Raw genomic sequence first — 14,921 nt, 5'->3', positions numbered from 1 at the left:
TATTAGGGCTGATTTGAGACAACTTTGCCACAGCAGCCCGACCACATACCTCCACGGTTTTTCCTCTAGATCGTATTCTGCAGAGCTCGGGCGGAGCCCTGCTGAGATAGATCACCACCAACCTCCAGAGCACCATCACGCTGCCGGAGAACTCATCTACCTCTCGAAAATTTCATGTTTGGTTTTGAATTAGAGACGTTAAAAATAATCAACCAATCTCTCTTGCTGGATCAAGAAGGCCGAGATCATCGTCGAGCTGTATGTGTGCTGAACGCGGAGGTGTCATCCGTTCGGCACTAGATCGAGCGGATCATGGGACGGATCGCGGGACGGTTCATGGGACGGTTCACGGGGCGGATCGAGGGACGTGAGGACGTTCCACTACATCAACTGGGTTTATTAATGCTTCCTGTTGTGGGATCTAAAAGGGTACGTAGATCGGAAAACCCCCTCGTAGATGGACATCACCATGATAGGTCTTCGTGCGCATAGGAAATTTTTTGTTTCCCTTGCGACGTTCCCCAACAGTGGCATCATGAGCTAGGTTCATGCGTAGATGTCATATCGAGTAGAACACAAAAAATTTTGTGGGCGGTGATGTGCGATTTGCTGCCCTCCTTAGTATTTTCTTGATTCCGCGGTATTGTTGGATCGAAGCGGCTCGGACCGACATTACTCGTACGCTTACGAGAGACTGGTTTCATCGCTTTGAGCAACCCCATTGCTCAAAGATGAATAGCGAGTGTCAGTTCCTCCAACTTTAGTTGAATCGGATTTGACCGAGGAGGTCCTTGGAGAGAGGTTAAATAGCAATTCATACATCTCCGTTGTGGTGTTTGCGTAAGTAAGATGCGATCCTACTAGATACCCATGGCAACCACGTAAAACATGCAACAACCATTAGAGGACGTCTAACTTGTTTTTGCAGGGTATGCTTGTGATGTGATATATTGGATGTATGAGATGATCATGTTGTAATAGTTAATATCGACTTGCACGTCGATGCTACGGCAACCGGCAGGAGCCATAGGGTTGTCTTTAAACTAACGTTTGTGTTTGCAGATGAGTTTATTATATTGCTAGGACGTAGCTTTAGTAGTAATAGCATAGCATACACGACAACCTCGATGGCGGCACGATGATGGAGATCATGATGATGGGGATCATGGTGTGGCGCCGGTGACAAGAAGATCATACCGGTGCTTTGGTGATGGAGATCAAGGAGCACTTGATGATGGCCATATCATGTCACTTGTGAATTGCATGTGATGTTAATCCTTTATGCACCTTATCTTGCTTAGAACAACGGTAGCATTATGAGGTGATCTCTCACTAAAATTTCAAGACGAAATTGTGTTCTCCCCGACTGTGCACCGTTGCGACAGTTCGTCTTTTCATGACACCACGTGACGATCGGGTGTGATAGACTCACCGTTCACATACAACGGGTGCAAAACAGTTGCACAAGCAGAACACTCGGGTTAAGGTTGACGAGCCTAGCATGTGCAGACATGGCCTCGGAACACATGAGACCGAAAGGTCGAGCATGAATCGTATAGTTGATACGATTAGCATAGAGATGCTTACCACTGAAACTATTCTCGACTCACGTGATGATCGAACTTGAGGTAGTGGATTTGGATCATGTACCACTCAAATGACTAGAGAGATGTACTTTTTGAGTGGGAGTTCTTAAGTAATATGATTAATTGAACTAATTGTCATGAACATAGTCTAATGGTCTTTGCGAATTACGATGTAGCTTGCGCTATAGCTCTACTGTTTTTATATGTTCCTAGAGAAAATTTAGTTGAAAGTTGATAGTAGCAAACTTTGCGGACTGAGTTTGTAAAACTCAGGATTGTCCTCGTTGCTGCGCGGAAGTCTTATGTCCTTAATGCACCACTCGGTGTGCTGCACCTCGAGCGTCGTCTGGGGATATTGTGAACATCTGACATACACGTTTCTGATGACTACTGATACGTCTTCGTCATATCTATAATTTTTGATTGTTTCATGCCAATATTCTACAACTTTCATATACTTTTAGCAACTTTTTATGCTATTTTTGGGACTAACATATTGATCCAGTGCCCAGTGCCACTTCCTGTTTGTTTCATGTTTTTTGTTTCGCAGAATATCCATACCAAACGAAGTCCAAACATAATAAAAACTTACGGGGATTTTTTTTGGAATATTTATGATTTTTGGGAAGAAGAATCAACGCGAGGCGATGCACGGAGTGCCCACAAGCCCTGACGCCGTGTCCAGGGGTGGGCCCGCGGTAGGCAGGCTTGTGGCCACTCCTTAAGGTGGTTGGTGCCCTTCTTTCGCTGCAAGAAAGATAATATCCGGAAGAAAATCGTGTTAAATTTCAGCCCAATCAGAGTTTTGGATCTCCGGGAATTTAAGAAACGGGAAACGCAGAATCTGGGAGCGCAAAAATAGAAGGACACAGAGAGAGAGATCCAATCTAGGAGGGGCTCTCACCCCTCCGCCGCCATGGAGACCATGGACCAGAGGGGAAACCCTTCTCCCATCTAGGGAGGAAGTCAAGGAAGAAGAAGAAGGAGGGGGGCTCTCTCCCCCTCTCTCCCGGCGGCGCCGGAACGTTGCCCGGGACATCATCGTGTGACGGCGATCTACACCAACACTTCCGTCATCTTCACCAACATCTCCATCACCTTCCCCCATCTATATTCAGCGGTCCACTCTCCCGCAACCCGATGTACCCTCTACTTGAACATGGTGCTTTATGCTACATATTATTATCCAATGATGTGTTGCTATCCTATGATGTCTGAGTAGATTATCGTTGTCCTATCGGTGATTGATGAATTGCTATGGTTGGTTTAATTTGCTGGTGGTTATGTTGTTGTCCTTTGGTGCCCATCATATGATCGCGCGTGTGGATCACACCATAGGGTTAGTTGTATGTTGATAGGACTATGTATTGGCAAGCTAGAGTGACAGAAGCTTCAGACCTAGCATAGAAATTGATGCATGTGGGATTGAAGGGGGACCAATATATCTTATTGCTATGGTTGGGTTTTACCTTAATGAACGTTAGTAGTTGCGGACACTTGCTAATAGTTCCAATCATAAGTGCATAGAATTCCAAGTAAGGGATGACATGCTAGCAGAGGCCTCTCCCACATAATACTTGCTATCAATCTAGTAACGTAATCAATTGCTTAGGGACAATTCCGCAACTCCTACCACCACTTTTCCACACTCGTTAGACACTCGTATTTGTTTCTTTTTCTAACCATACCCTAGTTTTATTTACGTGTTCTTTACTTTCTTGCAAGCCTATCCTTTCACTCCTACAAAGTACTTCTAGTTTCATACTTGTTCTAGGTAGAGCGAACGTAAAGTGTGTGTAGAGTTGTATCGGTGGTCGATAGAACTTGAGGGAATACTTGTCCTGCCTTTAGCTCCTCGTTGGGTTCGACACTCTTACTTATCGAGAAAGGCTACAATTGATCCCCTATACTTGTGGGTTATCAAGACCTTTTTCTGGCGCCGTTGCCGGGGAGCAATAGTGTGGGGTGAATATCCTCGTGTGTGCTTGTTTGCTTTATCACTAAGTAGATTTATTTGTTGTTCTAAGTTGTTCTCTATCTTTAGTTATGGATATGGAACACGAAATACCAAAAAAATTAGGTGTACTTGCTACTCATGGAGATGGGGAACCTCCTAAAACCCTCGATGCTCGTTATGTGGAAAATATTATGCACTTCTTTAATAATCCTGAGAAAGCCCCATTCAATTGTATAATGGGATACACGTTGGATCAGCGTGAATACTTTAGGGATTATCGCTTGACTCAAAAAGGGAAACTTTTATGGGATCAAATCCATTTGTTGAAATGGTATGCTTGGGAACTATGCAAGAGACATGGTGTTACTTGTTGCTCTAGGATGAAGGCTCCACACCTTCCCTTTTCTTGTGAGTTTAATGATCATAGAAACTTGGCTTCTTATGCTAATGGTATATATGAGTACTACGATGTGGATCAAATAGAAGAGTTTGTTGCTTTTATGGGTGCTTATGAAATTGAGGCTCTGTTTCAAAGGTGTGATGATAATGATGATGCTCCTTACCGATCTAAAAATTTGGCTATGCTTCGTTATTGTTATACTAATTATGAATACAATGCCCATATTGAACTATTTAAGGAGAAATCCTATGCTGCCCAAGAAGAGACTATTATTTTGCAGGAAACTATGGAAAAATAAAATGTTGAAATTGTGAGCTCATTTGATGAAAAAGATGAAGAGGAGAGCGAAGAACAAAAGGAGGAAGAGCGGACTAGCTACCCGTTTCCACCTTCTAATGATAGTAACTCTTCTACTCATACATTATTTAATTTCCCTTCGTTCTTACCGAAGGATGAATGCTATGATCCCTTGGATTCGTTTGAGATATCCCTTTTTGATGAATTTGATGCTTGCTAGGCTTGTGGCCATGATGCCCATATGAATGATGCTTATGAAGATGAGCTAGCTATAGTTCCTTATGTTACACATGATGATTTTGATGGATATAATATGCATGTTCTTGCTGCTCCTACTTGCAATTATTATGAGAGAGGAACTACATCTCCACCTCTCTATGTTTCCAATACGATAAAATTGCAAGAAACTGCTTATGCTATGTATTGGCCTTTACTTGTTGTGCATGAATTGTTATTTTATGACATGCCAATGCAAAGGAAGAGAGTTAGACTTCGTCATTGCATGATATATGTTACCTTGTGCTCACTACTAAATTTCAAATCATTGCTAATTAAAATTGGCTTTGATATACCTTGGGATTCGGGTGGATCCATTACTTGAGCACTTTATGCCTAGCTTAATGGCTTTAAAGAAAGCGCTGCCTAGGAGACAACACGGAAGTTTTAGAGAGTCATTTATTTCTGTTGAGTGCTTTTATTTAGTTTAAAAACAAAAAAATATATAGAGGGGAACTTAAAACTTTTTCAAAAAGAGAAGCGATTGAAAGGAGATGCGTTGCGGAAGTGAGGGTCGACCTTGAACACTTGTGTTCATGCTCATGGAAACAATGTAGAATTTTTCATGGAAGTTTCTCAAAAAAATAATTATCCCCTTATACAATGCCTTTGTATTTTAAAAATAATGTGCCAAGCAAAGCCTTTACAATTAGTTTGGGTGATAGTTGTTTGATCACGCTGAGAAAAGACAGAAACTTTCTGCTCACGAAATTAATTTTCATTTTTATTCTGGAAGAGCTTTTGAGTTGATTCTTTTTGCTTCTGATTGATATGCAAATTTTCCAGAAGTTCGTAATTTTTCAGATTTTTTGAGATATGAGATGTATACGGAATATACAGATTGCTACAGACTGTTCTTTTTTGATAGATTCTGTTTTTTATGCATTGTTCTCTTATTCTGATGAATCTATGGGTAGTATCGGGGGTACGAACCATGGTAAAGTTGGAATACAGTAGATATAATGCTTATATGAATTTAGAATGAGTTCACAACATTACTTGAAGTGGTGATTTATTTTATTATACTAACGGATCTCACGAAGTTTTGTTGAGTTTTGTGTGATTGAAGTTTTCAAGTTTTGGGTGAGAGCACGATGGATGAAGGAATAAGGAGAGGCAAGAGCCTAAGCTTGGGGATGCCCGAGGCACCCCAAGATAATATTCAAGAAAGACTCAAGCGTCTAAGCTTGGGGATGCCCCGGAAGGCATCCCCTCTTTCGTCTACAATCTATTGGTATTTTTACTCGGAGCTATATTTTAATTCGTCACATGATATGTGCAAATGCTTGGAGCATCTTTCGTGTTTATTTTTCCTTTTTCTTTCTTGCACCATGCTGGTATGAGATAGTCCTTGGTTGGCTTTATAAAATGCTTCATGTGCTTCACTTATATCTTTTGAAGTTTGGATTGCATGTTTCCCTACATATAGAAAACCGCCATTTGTAGAATGCTCTTTTGCTTCACTTATATTTGTTAGAGCGGGCATATCTTTTGTAGAAAGAATTAAACTCTCATGCTTCACTTATACCTATTTAGAGAGTTAACAGGAGTTGGTCATTCACATGGTTAGTCATAAAATCCTACATAAAACTTGTAGATCACTGAATATGATATGTTTGATTCCTTGCAATAGTTTTGCGACATGAATATGTGATATTAGAGTCATGCTAGTGAGTAATTGTGTATTCGTAGAAATACTTGTGCTAAGGTTTGTGATTCCCGTAGCATGCATGTATGGTGAACCGTTATGTGATGAAGTCGGAGCATGATTTATTTATTGATTGTCATCCTTTGTGTGGAGGTCGGGATCGCGCGATGGTTAACTCCTACCAACCTTTCCCCTAGGAGCATGCGTGTAGTACCTTGTTTCGATGGCTAATAGACTTTTGCAATAAGTATGTGAGTTCTTTGTGACTAATGTTGAGTCCATGGATTATACGCACTCTCACCCTTCCACCATTGCTAGCCTCTCTAGTACCGCGCAACTTTCGCCGGTGCATTACACCCACCATATAGCCTTCCTCAAAACAGCCACCATACCTACCTATTATGGCATTTTCATAGCCACTCTGAGATATATTGCCATGCAACTACTACCGTTCCGTCTCATGACATGTGCCACCACTTCCATATTGCCATTGCATGATCGTAAGATAGCTAGCATGATGTTTCCATGGCTTGTCCATTTTTTTATGTCATTGCTATGCTAGATCATTGTCACGGTACACTACCTAAGGCATTTCATATAGAGTCATCATTGCTCTAAGTATTGAGTTGTAAGTGTGATGAGCATCATTAATAGAGCATTGTCCCATGTGAGTAAATAAAAGAAGCCAGCGAAGCCCATTTATAAAAAAATAGGCCAAAGATGCCCACCAAAAAAAGAGGCCACAGAGCCCACAAAAAAGTGAGAGAAAAGAGAGAAGGGACAATTGCTACTATACTCTTTCCACACTTGTGCTTCAAATAGCACTATGATCTTCATGACAGAGAGTCTCCTATGTTGTCACTTCCATATACTAGTGGGAAATTTTCATTATATAACTTGGCTTGTATATTCCAACGATGGGCTTCCTCAAAATTTCCCTAGGTCTTCGTGAGCAAGCAAGTTGGGTGCACACCCACTAGTTTCTTTTGTGAGCTTTCATACAATTATAAGCTCTAGTGCATCCGTTGCATGGCAATCCCTACTCACTCACATCGATATCTATTGATGGGCATCTCCATAGCCCGTTGATACACCTAGTTGATGTGAGACTATCTCCTCCTTTTTGTCTTCTCCACAACCACCATATTCTATTCCACCTATAGTGCTATGTCCATGGCTCACGCTCATGTATTGCTTGAAAGTTGAAAAGGTTTGAGAACACTAAAGTATGAAACAATTGCTTGGCTAAAACCGGGGTTGTGCATGATTTAAATACGTTGTGTGGGGAAGATGGAGCATAGCCAGACTATATGATTTTGTAGGGATAACTTTCTTTGGCCATGATATTTTGAGAAGACATGATTGCTTTGTTAGTATGCTTGAAATATTATTGTCTTTATGTCAAATGATAAACTATTGCTTCAATCACTCGTGTTTTAGTATTCATGCCATGATTAGATTATATGATCAAGATTATGCTAGGTAGCATTCCACATCAAAAATTATCTTTTTTATCATTTACCTACTCGAGGACGAGCAGGAATTAAGCTTGGGAATGTTGATACGTCTCCGTCGTATCTATAATTTTTTATTGTTTCATGCCAATATTCTACAACTTTCATATACTTTTGGCAACTTTTTATACTATTTTTGGGACTAACATATTGATCCAGTGCCCAGTGCTAGTTCCTCTTCGTTGCATGTTTTTTGTTTCGTAGAATATCCATCCCAAACGAAGTCCAAACGTAATAAAAACTTACGGGGATTTTTTTTGGAATACTTATGATTTTTGGGAAGAAGAATCAACGCGAGGCGATGCACGGAGTGCCCACAAGCCTTGTCGCCGTGGCCAGGGGGTGGGCCCGCGGCAGGCAGCCTTATGTCCACTCCTTAAGGCCGTTGGTGCCCTTCTTTCGCCGCAAGAAAGATAATATCCGGAAGAAAATCATGTTAAAATTTTAGCCCAATCGGAGTTACGTATCTCCGGGAATTTAAGAAACGGTGAAACGCAGAATCTGGGAGCGCAGCAACAGAAGGACACACAGAGAGAGATCCAATCTAGGAGGGGCTCTCGCCCCTCCGCCGCCATGGAGACCATGGACCAGAGGGGAAACCCTTCTCACATCTAAGGAGGAGGTCAAGCAAGAAGAAGAAGGAGGGTGGCTCTCTCCCCCTCTCTCCCGACGCCACCGGAACGCCGCCCGGGACATCATCGTGTGACGGCGATCTACACCAACACCTCCATCATCTTCACCAACATATCCATCACCTTCCTCCATCTATATTCAGCGGTCCACTCTCCCGCAACCCGCTGTACCCTCTACTTGAACATGGTTCTTTATGTTACATATTATTATCCAATGATGTGTTGCTATCCTATGATGTCTGAGTAGATTATCATTGTCCTATTGGTGATTGATGAATTGCTATGGTTGGTTTAATTTGCTTGTGGTTATGTTGCTGTCCTTTGGTGCCCATCATATGATTGCACGCGTAGATCACACCATAGGGTTAGTTGTATGTTGATAGGACTATGTATTGGCAGGCTAGAGTGACAGAAGCTTCAGACCTAGCATAGAAATTGATGCATATGGGATTGAAGGGGGACCAATATATCTTATTGCTATGGTTGGGTTTTACCTTAATGAACGTTAGTAGTTGCGGACGCTTGCTAATGGTTCCAATCATAAGTGCATAGAATTCCAAGTAAGGGATGACATGCTAGCAGAGGCATCTCCCACATAATACTTGCTATCGATCTAGTAACGTAATCAATTGCTTAGGGACAATTCCGCAACTCCTACCACCACTTTTCTACACTCGTTAGACACTCGTATTTGTTTCTTTTTATAACCAGCCCCTAGTTTATTTACGTGTTCTTTACTTTCTTGCAAGCCTATCCTTTCACTCCTACAAAGTACTTCTAGGTTCATACTTGTTCTAGGTAAAGCGAACGTAAAGTGTGCGTAGAGTTGTATCGGTGGTCGATAGAACTTGAGGGAATATTTATCCTGCCTTTAGCTCCTCGTTGGGTTCGACACTCTTACTTATCGAGAAAGGCTACAATTGATCCCCTATACTTGTGGGTTATCAACTATGCGATAGTTCAGTGCAAAATACTTAATGGCTTAGAAGCAAGGCGCCGAAGACGTTTTGAAATGTCACAGAACATAAGAGATGTTCTAAAGAGATGAAATTGTGATTTCATGCTTGTACCCTTATTAAGAGGTATGAGACCTCCGACAAGATTCTTTGTCCATGAAGTAAAGGAGAAAAGCTCAATCGTTGAGCGTGTGCTCAGCTTGTCTGAGTATGACAATCGTTTGAATCAAGTGGGAGTTAATCTTCCAGATGAGATAGTGATGGTTCTCCAAAGTCACTGCCACCAAGCTGTGAGAGCTTCGTGATGAACTATAACATATCAAGTATAGATACAATGATCCTTGAGCGATTCGCGATGTTTGACACTGCGAAAGTAGAAATCAAGAAGGAGCATCAATGGTTGATGGTTAGTAAAACCACTAAGTTTCAAGAAAGGCAAGGGCTAGAAGGGATACTTCGTGAAACGGCAAAACAGTTGTTGCACTAATGAAGAGACCCAAGATTATACCAAACCCGAGACTAAGTGCTTCTGTTATGAGGGGAACGGTCACTGAGGCGGAGCTACCCTAGATACTTGGTAGATAAGAAGGCTGGCAAAGTCGACAGAAGTATATTTGATATACATGATATTGATGTGTACTTTACTAGTACTCCTAGTAGCACGAGGGTATTGGATGCCGGTTCGGTTTCTAAGTGATTAGTAACTCGAAATGAAAGCTGCGGTATAAACGGAGACTAGCTAAAGGCGTGGTGACGATACATGTTGGAAGTGCTTCCAAGGTTGATGTGATCAAACATCGCACGCTCCCTCTATCATCGAGATTGGTGGTAAAACCTAAATAATTGTTATTTGGTGTTTGCGTTGAGCATGAACATGATTGGATCGTGTTTATTGCAATATGATTATTCATTTAAAGAAAATAATAGTTATTTGCTTGAATAATTACCCTCAATGGTTTATTGAATCTCGATCGTAGTGTTACACATGTTCATGATATTGGTGCCAAAAGATACAAGGTAATGATGATAGTACCACTTACTTGTTGCACTGTCGCTTGAGTCATGTTGGTATAAATTGCATGAAGAGGCTCCATGCTGATGGATCTTTATACTCACTTTATTTTGAATCACTTGCGACATGCAAATCATACCACATGAGCAAGGCCTTGTTTTCATTGAGATGAAACAAGATAGTAACTTGTTGGAAGTAATACATTTTGATGTATGCAGTCCAATGGGTGCTGAGGCACGCAGTTGATATCATTGTGTTCTTACTTCAATGATGATTTGAGTAGATACAGGAGTATTTACTTAATGAATCACAAGTCTGAAATATTGAAAAGGTTCAATTCTGTTTCAGAGCGAAGTTCGTCGTAACAAGAGGATAAACTGTCTACGATATGATCATAGAGATGAATATCTGAGTTGTGAGTTTTTTGTACACAGTTAAGACAATGTGGAAGGTGTTTCGCAATTCATGCCACCAAGAACACCATGGTGTGATGGTGTCATAGCCGCGACCTATTTGATATGGTGCATACTATGATGTCTCTTATCGAATTACCACTATCATTTATGGGTTATGCATTAGGGACAACCGCATTCACTTTAAATAGGGCACCGCGTAATTCCATTAAGATGACACAGTATAGAATGAGGTTTAGAGAAATCTAAGCTGTCGTTTCTTGAAAGTTTGGGGCCGCGATGCTTATGTGAAAAAAAATTCAGTCTGATAAGCTCGAACCCAAAGCGGATAAATGCATCTTCATAGGATGTCCAAAATAGTTGGATACATCTCCTATCTCAGATCCGGAAGCAAAGTGTTTGTTTCTAGAAAATGGGTCCTTTCTCGAGGAAAGGTTTCTCTCGAAAGAATTGAGTGGGAGGATGGTAGAGCTTGATGAGGTTATTGAAACCATCACTTCAACCAGAGTGTAGCAGGGCGCGGGAAGTTGTTCTTGTGGCGCCTACACCAATTGAAGTGGAAGCTGATGATAGTGATCATTGAGCATCAGCTCAAGTTACTACAGACCTCGTAGGTCGACAAGGTCGTGTACTACTACAGAGTGGTACGGTAACCCTGTCTTGGAGGTCATGTTGTTGAACAACAATGAACCTACGAGTTATGGAGAAGCAATGGTGGGCCCGGATTCCGACAAATGGCTGGAGGCCATGAAATCCGAGAGAGGATCCATGTATAAAACAAAGTGTAGACTTTGGAAGAACTACTTGATGGTAGTAAGACTATTAAGGAAAGATGGATCTTTAAGAGGAAGACAAACGATGATGGTGATAAGTCACTATTAAGAAAAGCTCGACTTGTCGCAAAGATGTTTTCGACAAGATCAAAGAGTTGACTATGATGTGACTTTCTCACTCGTAGCGATGCTAAAAGTCTGTTGGAATTATGTTAGTAGTTGTTGCATTATTTGTGAAATATTGCACATAGGAAGACAAAACATTGTTTCCTCGACTGTTTCCTTGAGGAAAGATTGTATGTGATACAATCAGAAGGTTTTTTCGATCCTAAGGATACTAACAAGTATGCAAGCTCCGGCGATCCTTTATGGACTGGTGCAAGCATCTCGGAGTTGGAATATACGCTTTGATGAGATGATCAAAGCTTTTGGGTTTGTACAAGGTTTATGAGAAACTTGTATTTCCAAAGAAGTGAGTAGGAGCACTATAGAATTTCTGATAAGTATATGTGGTTGACATATTATGGATCAGAAGTAATGTAGAATTTCTGTAAAGCATAAAAGGTTGTTTGAAAGGAGTTTTCCAAAGGAATACCTGGATTGCGCTACTTGAACGTTGAGCATCAAGATCTATGGAGATAGATCGAGACGCTTAATAGAAGTTTCAACAAGATGCATGCCTTGACAAGTTTTTGAAGGAGTTCAAAATAGATCAGCAAAGAAGGAGTTCTTGACTGTGTTGTAAGGTGTGAATTTGAGTAAGACTCAAAAGCCGACCACGACAGAATAAAGAGAATAGACGAAGGTCGTCTTCTATGCCTTAGCCGTAGACTCTAAAGTATGCCATGCTGAGTACCACACCTGATGTGTGCCTTGCAGCAAGTCTGTTAAGAGGTACAGAGAGTGATCCAGGATTGAATCACTGATCAGCGGTCAAAGTTATCCTTAGTAACTAAATGGACTAAGGATTTTTTCTCGATTATGGAGGTGGCTAAAGAGTTCGTCGTAAAGGGTTAAGTCGATGCAAGCTTTGACACTAATCCGAATAACTATGAGTAGTGAAACGGATTCGTATAGTAGAGTAGATATTTGGAGTATTTCTGAATAGCATGTAGTAGCAGCATCTATAAGATGACATAAAGATCTGTAAAGAACACACGGATCTGAAAGTTTCAGAACCGTTGACTAAAACCTCTCTCACGAGCAAGACGTGATCAGACCCCAGAACTATATGGGTGTTGGATTCGTTGAAATCACATGGTGATGTGAACTAGATTATTGACTCTAGTGCAAGTGGGAGACTGTTGGAAAATATGCCCTAGAGGCAATAATAAATTAGTTATTATTATATTTCTTTGTTCATGATAATCGTTTATTATCCATGCTATAATTGTATTGATTGGAAACACAGTACTTGTGTGGATACATAGACAAAACACTGTCCCTAGTAAGCCTCTAGTTGACTAGCTCATTGATCAAAGATGGTCTAGGTTTCCTGACCATAGGCAAGTGTTGTTACTTGATAATGAGATCACATCATTAGGAGAATCATGTGATGGACTAGACCCAAACTAATGAACGTATCATGTTGATCGTGTCATTTTGTTGCTACTGTTTTTCTGCATGTCAAGTATTTATTCCTATGACCATGAGATCATATAACTCACTAGCACTGGAGGAATGCCTTGTGTGTATCAAACGTCACAACGTAACTGGGTGACTATAAAGATTCTCTACAGGTATCTCCGAAGGTGTTCATTGAGTTAGTATGGATCAAGACTGGGATTTGTCACTCCGTGTGACCGAGAGGTATCTCGGGGCCCACTCGGTAATACAACATCACACACAAGCCTTGCAAGCAATGTGACTTAGTGTATGTCACGGGATCTTGTATTACGGAACGAGTAAAGAGACTTGCCAGTAAACGAGATTGAAATAGGTATGCGGATACCGACGATCGAATCTCGGGCAAGTAACATACCGAAGGACAAAGGGAATGACATTACGGGATTATATGAATCCTTGACGCTGAGGTTCAACCGATAAGATCTTCGGAGAATATGTAGGATCCAATATGGGCATCCAGGTCCTGCTATTGGATATTGACCGAGGAGTCTCTCGGGTCATGTCTACATAGTTCTCGAACCCGCAGGGTCTGCACACCTAAGGTTCGACGATGTTTTATACGTATTTGAGTTATATGGTTGGTTACCGAATGTTGTTCGGAGTCCCGTATGAGATCACGGACGTCACGAGGGTTTCCGGAATGGTTCGGAAATGAAGATTGATATATAGGATGACCTCATTTGATTACCGAAAGGTTTTCGGGCATTACCGGGAATGTACCGGGAATGACGAATGGGTTCTGGAGTTCTACCGGGAGGGGCCAGCTCACCCGGGAAGAAGCCCAAAGGTTTTGGGGGGGCACACCAGCCCTTAGTGGGCTGGAGGGCAAGCCCAAGAGGGACCTTGTGCAGGAGATAAAGAAATCAAAGAGAAAAAGAAAAAAAAGAGAAGTGGGAAGGTGGAGAAGGACTCCACCTTTCAATCCTAGTTGGACTAGGATTGGAAGGGGAGGACTCCCCCCTTGGTTCGGCTGACCCCTTGGGGCTCCCTTGAGCCTCAAGGCAGGTCCCTCCCCCTCCCTCCTATATATACTGAGGTATTAGGGCTGATTTGAGACAACTTTGCCACGGCAGCCCGAGCACATACCTCCACGGTTTTTCGTCTAGATCGTATTTCTGCGGAGCTCGGGCGGAGCCCTGCTGAGATAGATCACCACCAACCTCCGAAGAACCATCACGCTGCCGGAGAACTCATCTACCTCTCCGTCTCTCTTGCTGGATCAAGAAGGCCGAGATCATCGTTGAGGTGTACGTGTGCTGAACGCGGAGGTGCCGTCCGTTCGGCACTAGATCGGAGCGGATCGTGTGTGACAACCCGAGACCGACGTTCCAGAAGATTCCCCTTCTATTCCGTTTTCGTCGTGTGTCTATTTCCTTTTGTCGCATCATCATCGCATCATGCGCATCATCAGCATTGCATTGGCATCTCCGTTGCCGCCAGTTTTCAAAACTTGCATCTGTTGTTAGTTGCTGGTTGACGTCGTTGTCCGTTTTGAGCCCGAGAGCACACGCACGCGCCCGCGGCACCATCGTAACCCTGTTTTTAAAGTGTGCGTAAAACTTTCTCTGATTGGGGTGAGATTTGACGTGCGGAGTTATTTTAATATAGGTAGGCCGCCTGTAAAGTTTTGTCGCGATCGGAGACCGTCTGGTTCCCGAACGGTCGACCGTAGCGGCGCTGTCTTCGGTTATTCGTCGGACGTTCGTTGGTGTTTTAAAACTCGTTGCCGCGCCGCCCATTTTCCCTCTCGTCTCCGGTAAACCACTCTTCACAGCCACGTACCCGTTCCCGCGTGCGGAATCGTTCGAATCTGACCCCACGGTTGGATCCG

Source organism: Hordeum vulgare, chromosome 7H (assembly GCF_904849725.1).
Source record: "Hordeum vulgare subsp. vulgare chromosome 7H, MorexV3_pseudomolecules_assembly, whole genome shotgun sequence".
In the NCBI taxonomy this organism is placed as follows: Eukaryota; Viridiplantae; Streptophyta; class Magnoliopsida; order Poales; family Poaceae; genus Hordeum; species Hordeum vulgare.
This window is presented reverse-complemented; position numbering follows the sequence as displayed.